The sequence below is a fragment of the Balaenoptera ricei genome, chromosome 8, assembly GCF_028023285.1.
Source record: "Balaenoptera ricei isolate mBalRic1 chromosome 8, mBalRic1.hap2, whole genome shotgun sequence".
In the NCBI taxonomy this organism is placed as follows: domain Eukaryota; kingdom Metazoa; phylum Chordata; class Mammalia; order Artiodactyla; family Balaenopteridae; genus Balaenoptera; species Balaenoptera ricei.
Window position 1 is genome coordinate 25,312,396 of NC_082646.1, and position 15,344 is coordinate 25,327,739.

Sequence of the window (15,344 nt, forward strand, 5' to 3'; positions counted from 1 at the left end):
CTCCTCAGGAGTTACCCCAGGGTGACAGCCTAAGCTTCAGCCGTTTCAACGGAGCTAAGTTTCTGTCCCTTCAGGGTCTATCTGGTTTGCAGAAACAGGTAGAAATGGACCAGCCTGGGGGAGGGAGCGACGTGGGGCGCAGAGGAAGGTGCCGGTTCCCCGGGGCCCCTGCCGAGCCAGCAGCAGGCGGGGCGCCTCGAGGACCTGCCCAGGCTGCGCCCCCTGCCCAGCCCAGGACTCAGCGCGCCCGGCCCCGCTCCTGGGCTGAGCAGACGTGCCTGTCCGAGGACAGGAGGGGCGCTGGGGGAGCGTGCCCGCTGGCTCTGCCAGGCGCAGGGGCTCGTCGGGCACGCCTGGCTCAGAAGCAGCCCGAGGGACGCCGGGCCTCTGCGGGCAGCAGGCGCCGTGCCGGGCACTGGCCTCCCTGCAGCCTCACGGCCCCACCGGCCACGACTGGGCAGGAGCACAGGGCGCCCTGGCAGGGCGGGGTGGCACTCAGGACCCCGCCCCGTGCCAGCAGGCCGCCTCTCCTGGGCGCCCCCCTCCACGGGCGTCCCCGTGGTCCCTCGGGCCAGTGGTTCTCAAGTGTCAAGGCGGTCTGCGCAGCCCCACTGTCCACACCCTCACCTCCCCCAGCCTCGAAGCTCCATGTGCCCGCCACTCCGGTGGACTCCGGGGCCCACGTGCCCGGGCCCCATCCTGGATGCCGGAGTCCCACAGTCCTCTGAGTCCCGCTTTCCTCCACCGCAAGGCACAGCACCGGCCGAAGCGGGACAGCGTTTGTGTTGAGGAACAAGAACTGTCGCTGAGCCCCGGGTCGGGCCTGGTACCCGCGTTCACCGCGTCTGTCACTTTCTGACGCAAACCAGCCAGCGCAGGGCTGCACCCCAGCCCCTTCTGTACGGGGCTCCCACACTCGGGGCCACCGTCCCCCTGCCCTCATCACCCCGGAGAGGCCCGGAGCCCCAGGGTCATTCTAGCCAATCCTGAGCCTGCTCCTTCCCGGGGACCCACACCTCAGGCTCCAGTCCCCAGCCACCCCTCCCCTCATTCCTGCCGAACCCTCGTGCTCCTGGGAGGCCCTAGGTGACAAGGCGTGCCCCTGCCCAGCACCATGAGTGACAAGCTCTTTCCTCATCTGCTGGCCTCACTGTTCTCTGTCCTCCACACAAACCGACTCGGTCAGCCCTCACGACCACCTGTGAGGGGGTCCTCGGGTCACGCACGTTGCAGATGGTGAACAGGGACAATGGGGTCCAGTGACCGGCCTCCGGGGACCCAGCCAGTTGGTGGCAGAGCTGGGTCTGATCCCGGCCATCAAGATGAGTGTAGCCACGGCGCCCCACGCCACGCACCGAGTTGACGCGCTCGACCATGGGTGGCTCGCAGTGCCCGCCCCCCTCCCCACCCCACGGGGCTGCCTCCCGGGAGGGGCCGGGCTGCCCATCGCCCGCCTGTCCAGGGTGCCGCAGGGACCCGTCCTGCTGGACCAGGAGTGGGAAGGTCTGAGGGCTCTGAGGTCCACGCTGGGGGCAGAGGGGTGTCAGGCAGCTAGGAGGACCTGAAGGGACAGGCCCCCCGGGGGGGCCCACTGGGAACCCGCACGGCCGCAGGGCTCAGCCAAGAGAGGAGGGAGGGGGTGAAGGCGGACGCCATGCTCTTCAGCCTCCCGTTGTCCCCCAGCCTCCGTGCCCAGCAGGAGCCGCGCTGTGAATTACGGGAGAAAGGGGTCGGGTCTTGGCCCCCAGTCCTGGCACACAGCTCCTAAACCTAAAGCCACAGGCCGGGTTGCATCATACAGCCCCCCTGCCTGCCCACCTCCTGCGAGAGGAGAGGGCCAGGGGTTGCAACGTGAATCCGTTGCCCATGGCCCCCGCTGTAATCGTGCTCATGGAACAAAATCTCGGTAAACACGGGGTTCAGAGAGCTGTGGGGTGGGTGCCTGCAGGCGGCCTGGAAGCCCCGCGCCCCGCCCCACTTCTCCCCACCTCCTCCTTCCACCTGGCTGTTCCTTTCTAATAGCCCGGTGCTCTAGTCCGTGGACTGGGTGCCTGTGTTCTGGGGGCCCGCGCTAGCCAACGAACGGAACTCGGGCTGGGGGCGTGGGAACTCCTGACACAGCCTGTCGGCCACAAGCGCAGAGGACGACGTGGACCTGTGGCTGGCGTGGGCCGAGCCCTGACCTGCGGGCTCTGACTCCGGGTAGATGGAGTCCGAACTGAAGAACTGCAGAAACCCGGCAGTCCCAGCGCTGCTGCTGCGGGAGCCCCACGGGCCTGGCGTCGGGACGGAAGCTCTGTGGGAGCGGGAGCTGGGGGTGGAGTAGGCTCGGAGGAGGGGGTCCTTCCTCGAGACCCTCCCACCAAAGCCACGGGCGGCGGGGGGCCCGGATGAGGCGGGGGTGGGGCGGGACGCAGCGAGGGGCCCACGCCGCCCATGCTCTGGGGAAGCCCTGTGACCCTGAGGACCGAGGGCAGAGCAGATGCAGAGGGAGCGCTGGTCCACGTGGACCTTCCCTCCTGGGGTTGAGGCGGCAGAGAGATGGGCAGAGGCCGGCACACGGGGCTCCGGCCAGGCGCTCCCCTACCGCGAAACTTCCTCAAAAAGCAGCCGTCGCAGGACTCGGCAACCGCAGTCATGGGCACTTACCCCGGGGAAATGGAGGCTGAAGTCCACACAGAAGCTGTACACAAACGCTCGCCTGACTGGGAAGAGCCCCAGACCGAAAGCCGCTGGGGGCCTTCCCAGGGCAACGGATGACAGGGGCAGTCGTGTCAACGTCAGGATCCTGCTGGGACGCGGACTGGACTTGCACAAGAGGTGACACTGGGGAAAAGTGGGCAATGGCGGTTCGCTTTCTAGGGAGCTGGCCAACTCCTTTCCAGAGGGGCTGCGCCGTCTCCGCTCCCTCCAGCGACGACGCCCCTGTTCTGTGCTGCCTCGCCAGCACTGGGCAGCGGCTCCAGGTTCTGCTGGGAGCAGAGCTTAGGTTTTCTAGTTCTAGGAGAAGCTCCAGAGTGACTCGCTAAGGCCATTAGCGAGTAATTATTTCCCAATGAGTGGCTATTTCCAGTTAAAACCAAAAGCCACCTAATTATTGCTTTTCCCATAAAATTAAATATGAAATCTACATTATGTAATTGTACACTTAGTTCCCCCTTTGTGTATTCTAATTTCTTCCTGAGAAACCTAAGATGCCATCTTGCAGACTGCCCACAGTGGTTACGATTTGGGCAGCAGCAAAGGTCAACTTTAAACATTTTGCATCTAAAGTGGCTTTGGATACCTTTGGATAGAAAGTACAGTCTGAGCCATTTTACAAAATGTGCGGCCATTTTACAAAACAGCTTGACAGTTCCCTGCAAGTGTTAAACATAGAGTTACCCTATGACCCAGCAGTTCCACTACTAAATATATACCTAAGAGAAATAGAAACTTATGTCTGCACAAAAGCTTGTACGTGGATGTTCATAGAAGCATATTTCTAAAAACAAAACGTGGAAAAAATTCAAATGTCAATCTGAGAAATGAATAAACAAAATGTGGAATATCCGTACGATAGAATAGCATTCAGCTATAAAAAGGAATGAAATATTGATCCATGTTACAACATGGATGAACCATGAAAGCATTCTGTAAAGAAAAGCAGCCACTCTCAAAAGATCACATATTGTATGGTCCCATTTATATGAAATGCCCAGAATAGCAAATCTGTAGAGACAGAAAGGAGATTAGTGCTTGCCTAGAGCTGAGAGGGTTGAGAGAATGAAAAAACATTGTTAATGTGTAATGGGTTTCTTTGTGGGAGGACAGAAATCTAAAATTGGATGGTTGTGATGGTTACACACGTCTTTTAGTGGTTACACTAAGAACCACTGAATTGTATAATTAAAGGGTTAAATTATGGTATGTAAATCACATCCCGATAAAGCTGTTAAAATTATAATTTTATATTTATAAATTTGAAAATTCATCCAAAATTACAAATTCTTAACACATGCAACCTAACAAGACTAACCCAAGAAAAGAAATATCTAAAAAATCGATATCTACTCAAAAAGTTGTTTGTATAATTAAGTACCTTTACAGAAAATGATTTCCAGGGATAAATGGCTTTCCAAGTAAATTCTTCCAAATATTTAGGGAAGAAAGATTGGTAATCTTACATAAAACCCTTCCAGGAAACAGAAAATAATATATTGCTCAAAATTTTTATAAGCCCAACATAAGCTTCAGATCAAAAGTAAAAAGAATATTACAGGAATAGAATCATAGGCCAGTTTCTCTTTTGAACATGCATGCAAAATTTGTAAATAAAAGCACAAACTGTATCCATGGTACGTAAAACAGTAATATATCACAATCAAAGTGGCTTTATTCTAGTAATGCAAGGTTGGTTTAATGTTCCCACATGAAACTGACCCCGGGAATGAATCAGAGTGGGAAAAAAAGTCATTTAAAACGGAAGTCTTGGGAATTCCCTGGTGGTCCAGTGGTTAGGACTTGGCACTTTCACTGCTGGGGGCCTGGGGTTCAATCCCTGGTCAGGGAACTAAGATCCTGCAAGCCATGAGGCAGGGCCCCCTCAAAAAACAGAAAAAATGAAGTTTTAACCAGGAGAAGCACAAGAGTGAATAAACATAACAGATAACGCCTTATGGAAAGTAGGTGAAGATTATGGAATATTCTAAACTTTCAAAACAAACAGGAATTGTTAAAGATTCAAGAGGATGTGACAAATGTTGTACATAGGCAAAAAATAAAATAAAATAAAATATACAAATGATGGGAGCCCAAAAATCCAGATGCCCAAGTCCCATCTCTGAAAATCCTCATTCGATGGGTTCTGGATTTCCTCTATGTTTAAAAACTTACAGGTGATTCTGATACGATTCATAGACACAATGTAAAGCTTCTGCTTTACAGGAAATAATACCAGATTATTTTGTTCTTTTATAGTTATATTAACTTATATATATATATATATATATAGTTATATTAACTTATATAGTTATATTAACAGGATGTACTATTGACGGATAAGTCTGATGTCAAAATGCACTCCCCACTAGGGATAAAAAAGGAACTAGTACTCTCTACTGCTACTTGGTGGCAGCACGCATATATTGCAATGGCAATTACTGTAGGAAGCCAGATTAATGGAACATTTTAGAATTGGAAGACTACATAGAGGTCACCTAGTCAAACTTCCAACTATTATAGTTGTGAAAACTAAGGCCCATATAAATGAAATGATTTATCTCCAAAGAGGGTTAGTGAAAGAGTACGAGATAAAAAATATCTCTGAACTTTTAATTTAGTGCTATTTTTATTAATCTCAATATTAGCTCAAACTTCAGTGTGACAGATTTGGGATTGAATTCTTGCTTGAATTTAGTGGTTGCGTGCCTTTTAGTAAGTTACTAAAACACTTTTAACTTCGCTTTTCACATATGTAAAATGGTGAGCCTTGACTGATATAGAGTATGAGATAGCCTAGCACTGTTTTTAACACAAACAAGTACTTAAAATTTTTGGCCTCTCATCCCTCCTAAATAACCTCTATCCTCTTAACAATAAAAGTGTCTTTCAGCTAGCAAAGCACCCCAGAGCTGACCACATTCTGGCAAGAGATATAGGATTCCTTTTCTTACTGAGGGCTCTTTATACCTGATATTTGAACTGCACTGAAACATGAACATCTCTTGTTTATACTGTATTAATGGATTTGATAGATGAATTTTCATTAGTCTCAAGAAATATAATTCGATAGTGGTGGCTAGAATGATAAACAGTGTTTGGACAGGGAGTCCATATTGGATATGAACAACCTGTACTCCCATTCGTCTATTAAGAATAAATAAAATCCTTTCAAAATCTGTTTTAAAGGGCAGTTAGTTTCTTCTGCCTCATTTAAGTTACCTGCAAGAAAAAGACAATCTCCTGAATCCTTGTTTAAAAGGCTTTTAATATAAAGCAAATAATTTTTTGCAACATTTCCCAAACATTTCATTATCAAATTAGCTGAGGCTTCTCAACGATTATCATTTCACAACAATATCTCCATTTTCACCTTCTTTAAATGAATTGGCCTAATAGATGTGCCATTAAAACAGAGCTTCACCCTCAACATATTTTAAAGTTTGTATTCAAACAGTATGAAGAAAACAGGATCAGGGAATTCAGCCATAAAAGTGAATGGATTACTGATACATGCTACATCATGGATGCAACTAAGTGAAAGAAATCAGGCACGAAAGGCCACATATTGTATGGTTCCATTTATACGAAATGTCCAGCAGTGGCAAATCCATACACACGGAAAATATTATACATTAGTGGTTGCCAGGGGTTTGGAAGAGAGGGAAATAGGGAATGACTGCTTAAAATGGGTGTAGGTTTCCTTTTGGGGTGATGAAAATGTTTTGCAACTAGGCAGTGGTGACAGTTGCACAGCATTGTGACAGTACTAAATTCCACTGAATTGTACAGTGAATTGTAAAGTGATCAAAATGGTGAATTTTATGTTATGTTCATTTTACTACAATAAAAAGGAGAAAGAAATAGGGAAAGACTTTGAGTTTGGGAAAGTAAGGTGAACTGGTCAAGAAAAAGATAGCTCTACTATTCAGTTTTCTCTCAGCTCTCCCAGTGCATTAATCGTCAGCAAAAAGTAGCCTGAACTTGTAGATGACAGTCATTCAACAGAGTCCAGGGAAAAGTAAATAAAATAAAGCCCAACTCTTCTGATTTAGCACATCTGTGACAGGTTAACTTCCTGCTCAGCCACATGGACATTCATGAGGACGTTTCAAGTTAGGTGTCCTCTACTCCAGTACTTTACTCACAGCTCATTCACACATGTATGCAACAGCATTTCTTAATTTAATGGACTCTGCAGTGCTGGTTGTGATCAGTCTCACGAAAAGGAAAGGAGGAAAAAGCCTCCACACTGGCTTGGTGGTCTTGGGATGAAATGGATGCAGAAGACAGCTTGATTGTCAAACTGGAAACTTTTTTTTTATTTATTTATTTATTTATTTATTTATTTATTTATTTATTTATTTATTTTTGGCTGTGTTGGGTCTTCGTTTCTGTACAAGGACTTTCTCTTGTTGCGGCAAGTGGGGGCCACTCTTCATCTCGGTGTGCGGCCCTCTCATTATCGGGGCCTCTCTTGTTGTGGAGCACAGACTCCAGACGCGCAGGCTCAGCAATTGTGGCTCACGGGCCTAGTTGCTCCGCGGCATGTGGGATGTTCCCAGGCAGATTCTCAACCACTGCACCACCAGGGAAGCCCCAAACTGGAAACTTTTATTTTCCTTTTCCTCTTCTTTTTATCTTTCCTATCAGGTCTTCTGTCCACTTCCCACTGCCTTCTTTCAAACAGGAAAGACACTGATTAGCTGCTGGATTTTTTTTTTTTAAAACAACTATTGTTTTAGATTTCTTGTTGTTCACTGAATGTTATTGTTTTTACTGCCAAATGAGCTTCGGTGGTTGATGTAGGGGGTCTCTTGGGAACTTAACTTTTTCAAGTTGAAGTGGAAAAGCTTTTCTGTTTGAATTGGCTTTTACTGGGTGCTTCAAGATTTGCTCTTAGCTCTTTAATGGGGGACTGAATAGCACTATGTTTCCTTTGAGGTCCCAGTAAATAAAGGATCCCATGTCCTCCTGGGCACTTTATCGGGATTTTGCTGTGTGTGCTCTCTAACAGCCAGATGCAGATTCCAGGAAAATGACATATAAGTGCATATAAATAATCTAATATTTTTAGAATTTGCTTTGGCCATACTCCTGGTCTCATTCTACTTCTTGTAGCAGATGGCTTTAAAGAGCATTAGCTATGTATATATTAAATATAATATACATATACCAATATTAGATATTATATTGGTGTATAAATGTAATATATTACTGTTTATATGAATGTATAACAATTATGTATTATATTAACATGTATTTTTGCAAAGCATATATTGTACACAAACTATATGACTAATGCAATGTATTTATATGTTTAATATGTTCACAGTATTAATATGATATATCATGTAATATTGATTATAAAACAATTATAATATAGAAATATATCATTATTATTATCTGATATAATACATTATATTTAATGTATTCTATATAACACAATACATAATGTATTATTATAAGACAAGTATATTATATAATATAAATATAATACTTACATAAAAGTATATATATTTTAATTATACACTACACATACAAGTATGTATAACTATTTATAATTTTATTTACGTAGGAATCTGTTCATAACAATTGATGTAAAAATATGCAATATTTTAAATCAAATGGGCCATAATCTCACTACCTACACATAACTACTTTTAAAATCTTGAACCCTGTCTAAATCACGCTTACATATCTCTCAACCTGTTTTTCTACACATGCACATATACACACATTTATACACAATATATATGTATACTACCACTTTTCAGTTCAATGTATATAAATATATGATATATATAATTATATTCCTGTCTATGTAGACAAATATAAATCAAAGGTATGTGTATAGGTATGTATTTCACATATTTATATAAATATATCATATAAATAATGTATGTGTACATAAATACATGATTATATACATATATACACAGAAATATACTTATTTAAACAGAAGAGACCTAAATAAACATAGTTCTCAAAGAATAAAACTAGTTATGTCTCACCGTTTCAATAACAGTTTATAGTTTTCTACTGTATGTGCTTCTATAATTGTTATGAACAATTCGCATTTGTTGAATGTTGAATGTCATGGACATATATACACTACCAAATGTAAAATAGATAGCTAGTGGGAAGCAGTCGCATAGCACAGGAGATCAGCTCGGTGCTTTGTGACCACCTAGAGGGGTGGGATAGGGAGGGTGGGAGGGAGGGAGATGCAAGAGGGAAGAGATATGGGAACATATGTATATGTATAACTGATTCACTTTGTTTTAAAGCAGAAACTAACACACCATTGTAAAGCAATTATACTTCAATAAAGATGTTAAAAAAAAAAAAGAATGTTAAGTTGTTTTAATTTTTGCCATTATTAATGAAGCTCTGAAGAATATGGTGGGCAAGATTACTTGAAAAACTCTCCTAAAAGAAAAGAGTTCGGTATGCTAGGTTAAATGTAAACAACTTATTTTTAAGTGCATGTCTGATTTTTGAAGTGTGCAGTAGAAGTTTCCAGGACCCCTGAAAGAAGGGGGGTACATGTGTGAGAGTTATAGCTATATTAAGAGTGGATTGAAGACCTTGATAGCTTAGAACAGAAGCTGGCAATCCTGTTTTTATGGAGTGAAATAGCAAATATTTTAGGCTTTGTGGACCAAAGAGGCAAAATTGAGGATATTATTTAGGTACTTAAGTAACCATTTAAAATATTACCAGTTAAAATGTGAACATTATTCATAGGCCATAAAAAATAGGCAGCTGTCTGGATTTGGAATACAGGCCATAGTTTAATGACACACCTGACCTGACACAGAGACTTGTGGTTAAAATGGCCATGACCACATGGGAGGCAGGAGATAAGACTCCATCCCTCCTAGATGGGAAGTTAGAACTAAACCTATCTATCCCTAGGTTCACCTTTAACGAAAGGGTGTGCCAGTAAAAAAAATATCTGCTGGCAAAGGGAGACTAAGACCAAATTCTCGTGGCCTCTGCTCTGGGTAGGAAACAGGTAGGAAATCTTGAGAATTCTGAACCCCAGATCTGTGTTCACAGTGTTTGGGTTGCAAATTTATTTGCGGTCTTGCAAACAGAAGGTAAGAAATTACCTTAAAATGTTCCCAGATGGGTGGTATTCCAAACACAGAACTAAACACTCTCTGGAGAGGTAGACCTTCAACCCAGGCCTATAGCGTTCCCACAGATAAAGTTTAGCTAAACATGAGCTCATGATCTAAATGTACACAATAATGAAGAAATCAGCTACAATGGGAGAGAATCAGCAAAAACAATCAATACCAGAATTAGATTCCCAAGGCCATCCATTGAATGTTGGAATTATCAGGTGCAAGGCAGAAAATAGACATAAAACTAGAACTGAAACAAGGAACAGGATGTTTTAAAAGAGTGGGTGGGCTCTTTAAAAAATTTCTAAAGTACATGTCATTGATAAAGCTAAAAACTCAAAGGTTGTGTAAAACAGCAGATTAATCATGGAGAAGAGTGAAATTATGCTGTTTTTAAAAATAGGGCAAATCAGGTTTTCTGCCTAATTATATAAGTAGATTAATCTTACAAAAGTACACATATTTTAAAGACTTATTGGCTGTAAAATTACTAAAGGATATTTCAGAGGGCTTCTCTCCAAAGAAAAGTGAGAAGTCGCAAAACACAGAAAGTCGAGGGGAAAAAATGTCAATATATACATTGCTATAAGGTGCACTAAGGCTTAGGCCAGCAACAATGTGGAGGTGCTGACCCTTAGCTACTTACAACTAAGCTGGCATCTTCAAAAAGTTCAACTATTTATAACTAAAAAGATTTATTAAAATTAATAACCAAGTGTTTTAATTGACATCAGAAGAGCAAAACAATAAACCCGGAGAACATAGAAAAAAATAGATAATAAAGATATGAGCGGAACTTAATAAAACAGAAAAAGGTATAAAATTGAGGTGATTTAGTAAGCCAAAAGAATATTCTTTGAAAAGATTTTAAAAACACACTTTGATTAAGCAAAACAAAAACATAAGTAAATAATACACAGAAAGAATCAGGACAATGTTATAGCAAAGAGTACAAACAGAGAATATGTGAAATGCCAGTAAATTTGAACATTTATGTAAAGTGGACAATTTCCTAGCTCCTAAAGTTTACCAAAACTGACACAAGAGGAAATGTATAGCTGGAGTTCTTTCACCAGTAAAGGAATTAAGTCAATAGTTTACAATCTTTCACCAAGAAAATACCAGACCCACCCAGAACGTTTGGGTGGGGAATTCTATCAAACTTCTATTAAACAGATAACATCAGTATTAATAAAGAAAAACTTCTAGAGAGTAGCAAAGGAAGAATGCTCCTTTATTCATCTTAGGAAGTCTATATAATCCTAATACTGAAAATAGATTAGGACTGTAAGGAAAAAGAAATTTACAGGTCAAATTTACTTGTAAATATAAAAGCAAACATTTTAAGCTATGATATTAGCTACTCAGGTTCACTAGAGTAAGAAAAAGCATGAGCAAGTTAGGTCATCCAATGAATGAAAAAGTAGTTTAAGAATGTCAAGATGTCAAGAATATATATCAATAGATTGAAATCACCACACTTTATTTCTTTCGTCTGTCTCTTTAAAAAATTGATAAGTACTTCTATTGATCTCTCTTGTACTAAGCACTGTCCTAAGTCATTTACATATTTACTCCTTTAAACCTTCTATTATCCCTGGGGGAAGGTTCTATTTTGCTTCCATTTCTTAGCTAAGACTCTAACCCCCAGGAAAGTAAAGCAACATTTGCAAGTTTTTGTGGATGGTCAGTGATGGGACCAGTACAGGAACATCCAAAGTCTGTGCTTGGAAACAGTGCCCCATGTTGACACTCACATTACAGATGAAAGGAAAGGAACCATGCACTTACCATACAGATGAAATCTCATATTACAGGTTAAAGGAAAGGAACCGTGCACTTACATTATAGGTTAATACCCACGTAACAGGTTAAAGGAAAAAGAAACATGTGTTTCTCTCAAAAGCTGTAAAGAGAGCATATCTATTTCTAAATATATTTCCCAATTTCTTTTGCTTGTTTTCTGACCTTTGTAGTGCATTTTACCATGAGGAAAATTTTAATTCTTATATAATTAAATGTATCCTTTTTTCTTTGTATCTTAGAAAGGTGTTCCTCATGAATAATTTATTTCAAGTCTCCCAGGTTTCTGATACCTTTACAGTTTCATGATTTTTTTACTTTTAACTAGTTGCTGTATCTAGAATTTATTAATGATAGCCATATTTTCCCACTTTTGTTGAATAAGTTTGGCTGCTGATCCAAAATGTCAATTTTATTTTAATCTCAAATCCCTTACGCTCTTGCATCTAATTTTAAGATGCTTCCTATTCCACTGGTTGTTTTGTCTATCTGAAACAAAATGCTACCTTAATTATAATGTAATTATAATATAATAAATGCAATTAGTAAACATAATACCATATATAATAAATAGCATAATATAAAATAACAAAATATAATTTACCATATAACAAGGTCAAAAGAGAACAAAACTATATAATCAGTTGAAATATCCCCCAAAGATATTTTATAAAATTCAACATTCATTTCTAATTTAAAAGAAATATTAAAATAGGGATTGATGAATGCTTCCACAGTAAGAAGAAATTATATATCTAAAAGAGAAAGAGGTAAATGATAACCTTTAGTAACACTGGCAATAAATACAGGACAAGATGACGATGCCTGATATAATGTTAAAGAAAAACTATTATGTAACATTGTCTTTGCAGCACTGATGAGTTCAGTGAAAAGAGAATCTCATAGAAAAGAGTATCTCGTTCTTCTTAATGTCTGTACACTTGTCCATTGCATGAACATAACAGCTGATTTAACCAATATGTTACTGATCTGCATCTGGATTTCTAGGTTTTCATGGAATTTTATTATGCACAATTGTTACAAACTCTAGGACTTCCTCTTATGTTTACATCTTTTGAAAGAAACAATATCTCCACAGATGATTTATCTGGGCTGGCTGCTAGCCGACTATGGCTACTTCTCAGTTCTTCGCTTTACATTCCTAGTCAATATGAAAACGGAAGGCAAGAAGATCTTCTGTTTAGAGACTGTAAAGATAGGTCTTGGTGATAAAGTCTTGGTGGTAAAGGCTAAAAATATCAACCCAGAACAAGTGTTTTTCCAGCTGTAACTATGTGTGATTCCCTTGGCTTGATTCTGTAGAGGATGTAAGACAAGACTGTAGGATCTTCCCTCAAAGTGCTTCCAGTAAGATGAGCTAAGTCAAGTATGGTGGCATATCTAATTCAAGTCAAAATATAATGGCTCCTTTTCTCTCATAGCAAAACTTCGTGGAGTGAATATACAAGTCACTGTAGGCTCTTAATTAAAGGAACACAATAAATCTTGTATTGGAAGGTGATTATTCTGGTCTCTTGGTAGAGATGAATTGGAAATTGTCTAGAAGAAGGAAAATTAGCTTAACCAAAGTTAAACTCACAAATAATTGAGCATTAATTAAACATCTGTGGCCTATGTTTCTCTTTGATCATAATTTCTCCCAATTTATACATCTCTTTGATACCCGATTAATCATTGTCAAAGATGCAATTAACAATGATTATTACTGTGTATTAGGTTTTGCCTGGGCCCTGAAGAAACCATCCTAAATTACGAGCTATGTTTGTCACTTGATTTTCTCACAAAGAACAATCAGAACTCCTGGTCTTAAGTGGCTTGGAATGTGAAGCTAATGAGTCTCTTAGATATTATTAGAGGACCCTACAGAGCCCATTGGTGAAACTTTGGAAAACATTGGGCTTCTTAAAATTAATTCTTGTAGTGTTACGAAAGATGACTGAACCAAAAGGATAACGGTGTTTCTGGTTCTGTTGTTGGCGTTCTCCATGGAAACATCGCGGAAGCTTCTGCACTCAATCTCCTTCCCCATGTGTGAATGTCACTGAAAATATCCAACTCCATTCTATCCCCATAGAACTTCAGAAACTAAGCAAAATGAAGACTCAAAATTCATTTCAAATAATGAAATGAAAATATAATGTAGAATGGAACTGGGAAAAATACCTGGTTTAAATTCTGGAAAGCACTAACTATACAACTCTGGATAAGTTGCTTAATCTTGTTTAGTCTAATTTCATGCGGATCTCACAGGATGTTATGATGATTAATTTAATACCTTTGTATAACGTACAGTGTTATGTAATTTCTTCTTGTTCTTCTTGAGTCAATTCATATCTTTAAGCAACTCACTTTAAAAAATAGTTACTTACTTGCTTAAATTACTCTTACCTTCTATTATCAGCTGAATTGTGTCCTGCTCAAGTTAATATGTGGAAGTCTTAACCCCCAATACCTCGTAATATGACTGTATTTGGAGATAAGGCCCTTAAATAGGTAACTCAGGTCAAATGAGGTCAAATGGGTGGGCTCTAGTCCAATATGACTGGGGTCCTTATAAAAAGAAAATATCAGGACACAGACATAAACAGAGAGAACAAAGTGATTATTAGTAACCACGATCATGTCCTGAATGCGTGGAACACGTCACCATTTGCCAACCACCGTGTCAAGTCAGCAGAAATTACAGAAACTGAGAGCTCTCCGCAGAAATTCACACACCCGTGCACCAGGTAACAGACCACAGGCAGACATTCACTCAGCCTTTCACGTGTCCCTCACGGAGGGCATGCTCTCTCCTGGGCGGGGCGAGCACAGACACTTATCGGGAGTTTTACTACTTTTAAAATGCGTTGAGTCTGGAGCCTGTGCTCCACAACAAGAGAGGCTGCGACGGTGAGAGGCCCGCGCACCGCGATGAAGAGGGGCCCCCCCCACTTGCCACAACAAGAGAAAGCCCTCACACAGAAACGAAGACCCAACACAGCCAAAAATAAATAAATAAATTAATTAAAATAAATTATATAAAATTAATTAAATATAAATATATAAAATATATACAAATATATATTTATATATATATAAATAAATTTATATATAAATATATAACATTAAATTAAATTTTAAAAATTAATTAATTAATAATAATAAAAAAAATCAACCACTGCAATTAAATATTTAAAAAAATGCCTTGATACAACCATGTCTCACTTTTGCTTGGATCAGTCAGCAAACGCTTTTTGGAAACCCCTAATTCTCCACACCTCCTACCTTTCCGGCCGCCCTGCTCCTCAGGCCGGGTCCCCATGGGAGGCGGGGCTGCGTCTGGACGCACGGCGAGTGCACTGACGTCCTCGAGCCCCATCCCCCCACCTCCCCCCCCCGCCCCGGCGCGGAGGGCGATGAGGCCGGCACCAAGGTGAGCGCGGCATGGAAGGGCCTGCCTAACTGGGACCCGTGGTCCTGCGTCTTCTGGCTGCGACGGGGGTTCTGCGCACGCTGCGGGGCCGCAGCTGCCGGGCGGCGGGCGCCCGAGGGGCCGGGAGGCGAGCCGGGGCCCCCAGGCGGGTGTGGGCACCGTGTCCACAGCCAGCGTCCCCGAGGCCGCGCTCGGGCCATGATGACCGGTGAAGCTGCGCTGCGACAGCGCGGCCGACTTCTTACCGCGCTCTGAGGACCTGTGCGTGC

The 15,344-nt window shown here is 42.0% G+C and overlaps 1 protein-coding gene and 1 long non-coding RNA gene across 3 annotated transcripts in view; one reads left to right on the plus strand and one right to left on the minus strand.

The window, feature by feature from the left end:
* Window positions 1–15,344, plus strand: part of LOC132370451 (centrosomal protein of 78 kDa-like) — a 97,385-nt gene that overhangs the window by 46,242 nt on the left and 35,799 nt on the right.
* LOC132369666 (uncharacterized) lies at window positions 7,176–14,966 on the minus strand. 2 transcript variants are annotated; one of them, XR_009504459.1, is made up of 3 exons: window positions 14,928–14,966; window positions 14,049–14,210; window positions 7,176–7,379 (listed from the first exon to the last, which is right to left on the minus strand). It is a non-coding gene; the product is annotated as an uncharacterized LOC132369666 (long non-coding RNA). The 2 variants fall into 2 exon arrangements; XR_009504458.1 differs by lacking the exon at window positions 7,176–7,379 and adding an exon at window positions 12,381–13,199.